This window comes from Eubalaena glacialis, chromosome X (genome assembly GCF_028564815.1).
Source record: "Eubalaena glacialis isolate mEubGla1 chromosome X, mEubGla1.1.hap2.+ XY, whole genome shotgun sequence".
In the NCBI taxonomy this organism is placed as follows: domain Eukaryota; kingdom Metazoa; phylum Chordata; class Mammalia; order Artiodactyla; family Balaenidae; genus Eubalaena; species Eubalaena glacialis.
In genome coordinates, this window is record NC_083736.1 from 40,951 (window position 1) to 47,500 (window position 6,550).

Genomic DNA, 6,550 nt, shown 5'->3' on the forward strand with positions numbered 1-6,550 from the left:
AGTACCCTCACCCGTACCCTCACCCGTACCCTAAGCCGTACCCTAACCCTAACCCTAACCCTAACCCTAACCCTAACCCCTACCCTACGCCGTACCCTCACCCGTACCCTATCCCATACCCTAAGCCGTACCCTAACCCTAACCCTAACCCTAACCCTAACCCTAACCCTAACCCTAAACTACCCTTGACTGCTTTTGCCTCCATTAGATTTCCTAAGCACTAGTGTTTTAAGGAACAGGTTAAAAAAATCCTAACGTGATTTTTTTATAATGTGTTTATTCTTTATCTTATCCTAGTGACTAAAATCTTCTCCATGGCTGGACCCCAAATAATATTCCTTTACGTGCTAAGTGGTATCTAGAGAGTGGGATAGGTTTAATAAATACCCTAATCCTAACGTGTACCCTAACCCTAACCCATACCCTAACCCTAACGCGTACCCTAACCCTAACCCAAACCCTAACCCTAACACGTACGCTAATCCTAACCCGTACCCTAAACCAATCCCTGACCCTAAAACTAACCCTAACCCTAACCCTAACCCTAACCCATACCCTACGCCGTACCCTCACACGTACCCTAAGCCGTACCCTAACCCTAACCCTAACCCTAACCCATACGCTACGCCGTAGCCTCACCCGTACCCTAACCCGTATCCTAAGCCGTACCCTAACCCTAACCCTAACCTATACCCTACGCCGTACCCTCACCTGTACCCTAACCCGTACCCTAAGCCGTACCCTAACCCTAACCCTAACCCTAACCCTAACCCCTACCCTACGCCGTACCCTAACCCGTACCCTAACCCGTATCCTAAGCCGTACCCTAACCCTAACCAATACCCTACGCAGTACCCTCACCCGTACCCTCACCCGTACCCTAAGCCGTACCCTAACCCTAACCCTAACCCTAACCCTAACCCTAACCCCTACCCTGCGCCGTACCCTCACCCGTACCCTATCCCATACCCTAAGCCGTACCCTAACCCTAACCCTAACCCTAACCCTAACCCTAACCCTAACCCTAAACTACCCTTGACTGCTTTTGCCTCCATTAGATTTCCTAAGCACTAGTGTTTTAAGGAACAGGTTAAAAGGAAAATCCTAACGTGATTTTTTTATAATGTGTTTATTCTTTATCTTATCCTAGTGACTAAAATCTTCTCCATGGCTGGACCCCAAATAATATTCCTTTACGTGCTAAGTGGTATCTACAGAGTGGGATAGGTTTAATAAATACCCTAATCCTAACGTGTACCCTAACCCTAACCCATACCCTAACCCTAACGCGTACCCTAACCCTAACCCAAACCCTAACCCTAACACGTACGCTAATCCTAACCCGTACCCTAAACCAATCCCTAACCCTAAAACTAACCCTAACCCTAACCCTAACCCTAACCCATACCCTACACCGTACCCTCACCCGTACCCTAAGCCGTACCCTAACCCTAACCCTAACCCTAACCCATACGCTACGCCGTAGCCTCACCCGTACCCTAACCCGTATCCTAAGCCGTACCCTAACCCTAACCCTAACCTATACCCTACGCCGTACCCTCACCTGTACCCTAACCCGTACCCTAAGCCGTACCCTAACCCTAACCCTAACCCTAACCCTAACCCTAACCCCTACCCTACGCCGTACCCTAACCCGTACCCTAACCCGTATCCTAAGCCGTACCCTAACCCTAACCCTAACCCTAACCCTAACCCTAAACCCTACCCTACGCTGTACCCTCACCCATACCCTATCCCATACCCTAAGCCGTACCCTAACCCTAACCCTAACCCTAACCCTAACCCTAACCCTAAACTACCCTTGACTGCTTTTGCCTCCATTAGATTTCCTAAGCACTAGTGTTTTAAGGAACAGGTTAAAAGGAAAATCCTAACGTGATTTTTTTATAATGTGTTTATTCTTTATCTTATCCTAGTGACTAAAATCTTCTCCATGGCTGGGCCCCAAATAATATTCCTTTACGTGCTAAGTGGTATCTAGAGAGTGGGATAGGTTTAATAAATACCCTAATCCTAACGTGTACCCTAACCCTAACCCATACCCTAACCCTAACGCGTACCCTAACCCTAACCCAAACCCTAACCCTAACACGTACGCTAATCCTAACCCGTACCCTAAACCAATCCCTAACCCTAAAACTAACCCTAACCCTAACCCTAACCCTAACCCATACCCTACGCCGTACCCTCACCCGTACCCTAAGCCGTACCCTAACCCTAACCCTAACCCTAACCCATACGCTACGCCGTAGCCTCACCCGTACCCTAACCCGTATCCTAAGCCGTACCCTAACCCTAACCCTAACCCTAACCTATACCCTACGCCGTACCCTCACCTGTACCCTAACCCGTACCCTAAGCCGTACCCTAACCCTAACCCTAACCCTAACCCCTACCCTACACCGTACCCTAACCCATACCCTAACCCGTATCCTAAGCCGTACCCTAACCCTAACCAATACCCTACGCAGTACCCTCACCCGTACCCTCACCCGTACCCTAAGCCGTACCCTAACCCTAACCCTAACCCTAACCCTAACCCTAACCCCTACCCTACGCCGTACCCTCACCCGTACCCTATCCCATACCCTAAGCCGTACCCTAACCCTAACCCTAACCCTAACCCTAACCCTAACCCTAACCCTAAACTACCCTTGACTGCTTTTGCCTCCATTAGATTTCCTAAGCACTAGTGTTTTAAGGAACAGGTTAAAAAGAAAATCCTAACGTGATTTTTTTATAATGTGTTTATTCTTTATCTTATCCTAGTGACTAAAATCTTCTCCATGGCTGGACCCCAAATAATATTCCTTTACGTGCTAAGTGGTATCTAGAGAGTGGGATAGGTTTAATAAATACCCTAATCCTAACGTGTACCCTAACCCTAACCCATACCCTAACCCTAACGCGTACCCTAACCCTAACCCAAACCCTAACCCTAACACGTACGCTAATCCTAACCCGTACCCTAAACCAATCCCTGACCCTAAAACTAACCCTAACCCTAACCCTAACCCTAACCCATACCCTACGCCGTACCCTCACCCGTACCCTAAGCCGTACCCTAACCCTAACCCTAACCCTAACCCATACGCTACGCCGTAGCCTCACCCGTACCCTAACCCGTATCCTAAGCCGTACCCTAACCCTAACCCTAACCTATACCCTACGCCGTACCCTCACCTGTACCCTAACCCGTACCCTAAGCCGTACCCTAACCCTAACCCTAACCCTAACCCTAACCCCTACCCTACGCCGTACCCTAACCCGTACCCTAACCCGTATCCTAAGCCGTACCCTAACCCTAACCAATACCCTACGCAGTACCCTCACCCGTACCCTCACCCGTACCCTAAGCCGTACCCTAACCCTAACCCTAACCCTAACCCTAACCCCTACCCTGCGCCGTACCCTCACCCGTACCCTATCCCATACCCTAAGCCGTACCCTAACCCTAACCCTAACCCTAACCCTAACCCTAACCCTAACCCTAAACTACCCTTGACTGCTTTTGCCTCCATTAGATTTCCTAAGCACTAGTGTTTTAAGGAACAGGTTAAAAGGAAAATCCTAACGTGATTTTTTTATAATGTGTTTATTCTTTATCTTATCCTAGTGACTAAAATCTTCTCCATGGCTGGACCCCAAATAATATTCCTTTACGTGCTAAGTGGTATCTAGAGAGTGGGATAGGTTTAATAAATACCCTAATCCTAACGTGTACCCTAACCCTAACCCATACCCTAACCCTAACGCGTACCCTAACCCTAACCCAAACCCTAACCCTAACACGTACGCTAATCCTAACCCGTACCCTAAACCAATCCCTAACCCTAAAACTAACCCTAACCCTAACCCTAACCCTAACCCATACCCTACACCGTACCCTCACCCGTACCCTAAGCCGTACCCTAACCCTAACCCTAACCCTAACCCATACGCTACGCCGTAGCCTCACCCGTACCCTAACCCGTATCCTAAGCCGTACCCTAACCCTAACCCTAACCTATACCCTACGCCGTACCCTCACCTGTACCCTAACCCGTACCCTAAGCCGTACCCTAACCCTAACCCTAACCCTAACCCTAACCCTAACCCCTACCCTACGCCGTACCCTAACCCGTACCCTAACCCATATCCTAAGCCGTACCCTAACCCTAACCAATACCCTACGCAGTACCCTCACCCGTACCCTCACCCGTACCCTAAGCCGTACCCTAACCCTAACCCTAACCCTAACCCTAACCCTAACCCTAACCCTAACCCCTACCCTGCGCCGTACCCTCACCCGTACCCTATCCCATACCCTAAGCCGTACCCTAACCCTAACCCTAACCCTAACCCTAACCCTAACCCTAACCCTAAACTACCCTTGACTGCTTTTGCCTCCATTAGATTTCCTAAGCACTAGTGTTTTAAGGAACAGGTTAAAAGGAAAATCCTAACGTGATTTTTTTATAATGTGTTTATTCTTTATCTTATCCTAGTGACTAAAATCTTCTCCATGGCTGGACCCCAAATAATATTCCTTTACGTGCTAAGTGGTATCTAGAGAGTGGGATAGGTTTAATAAATACCCTAATCCTAACGTGTACCCTAACCCTAACCCATACCCTAACCCTAACGCGTACCCTAACCCTAACCCAAACCCTAACCCTAACACGTACGCTAATCCTAACCCGTACCCTAAACCAATCCCTAACCCTAAAACTAACCCTAACCCTAACCCTAACCCTAACCCATACCCTACGCCGTACCCTAACCCGTACCCTAAGCCGTACCTTAACCCTAACCCTAACCCTAACCCATATGCTACGCCGTACCCTCACCCGTACCCTAACCCGTATCCTAAGCCGTACCCTAACCCTAACCCTAACCTATACCCTACGCCGTACCCTCACCCGTACCCTAACCCGTACCCTAAGCCGTACCCTAACCCTAACCAATACCCTACGCAGTACCCTCACCCGTACCCTCACCCGTACCCTAAGCCGTACCCTAACCCTAACCCTAACCCTAACCCTAACCCTAAACCCTACCCTACGCTGTACCCTCACCCATACCCTATCCCATACCCTAAGCCGTACCCTAACCCTAACACTAACCCTAACCCTAACCCTAACCCTAAACTACCCTTGACTGCTTTTGCCTCCATTAGATTTCCTAACCACTAGTGTTTTAAGGAACAGGTTAAAAAGAAAATCCTAATGTGATTTTTTTATAATGTGTTTATTCTTTATCTTATCCTAGTGACTAAAATCTTCTCCATGGCTGGACCCCAAATAATATTCCTTTACGTGCTAAGTGGTATCTAGAGAGTGGGATAGGTTTAATAAATACCCTAATCCTAACGTGTACCCTAACCCTAACCCATACCCTAACCCTAACGCGTACCCTAACCCTAACCCAAACCCTAACCCTAACACGTACGCTAATCCTAACCCGTACCCTAAACCAATCCCTAACCCTAAAACTAACCCTAACCCTAACCCATACCCTACGCCGTACCCTCACCCGTACCCTAAGCCGTACCCTAACCCTAACCCTAACCCATACGCTACGCCGTAGCCTCACCCGTACCCTAACCCGTATCCTAAGCCGTACCCTAACCCTAACCCTAACCCTAACCTATACCCTACGCCGTACCCTCACCTGTACCCTAACCCGTACCCTAAGCCGTACCCTAACCCTAACCCTAACCCCTACCCTACGCCGTACCCTAACCCGTACCCTAACCCGTATCCTAAGCTGTACCCTAACCCTAACCAATACCCTACGCAGTACCCTCACCCGTACCCTCACCCGTACCCTAAGCCGTACCCTAACCCTAACCCTAACCCTAACCCTAACCCCTACCCTACGCCGTACCCTCACCCGTACCCTATCCCATACCCTAAGCCGTACCCTAACCCTAACCCTAACCCTAACCCTAACCCTAACCCTAACCCTAAACTACCCTTGACTGCTTTTGCCTCCATTAGATTTCCTAAGCACTAGTGTTTTAAGGAACAGGTTAAAAGGAAAATCCTAACGTGATTTTTTTATAATGTGTTTATTCTTTATCTTATCCTAGTGACTAAAATCTTCTCCATGGATGGACCCCAAATAATATTCCTTTACGTGCTAAGTGGTATCTAGAGAGTGGGATAGGTTTAATAAATACCCTAATCCTAACGTGTACCCTAACCCTAACCCATACCCTAACCCTAACGCGTACCCTAACCCTAACACGTACGCTAATCCTAACCCGTACCCTAAACCAATCCCTAACCCTAAAACTAACCCTAACCCTAACCCTAACCCTAACCCATACCCTACGCCGTACCCTCACCCGTACCCTAAGCCGTACCCTAACCCTAACCCTAACCCTAACCCATACGCTACGCCGTAGCCTCACCCGTACCCTAACCCGTATCCTAAGCCGTACCCTAACCCTAACCCTAACCCTAACCTATACCCTACGCCGTACCCTCACCTGTACCCTAACCCGTACCCTAAGCCGTACCCTAACCCTAACCCTAACCCTAAC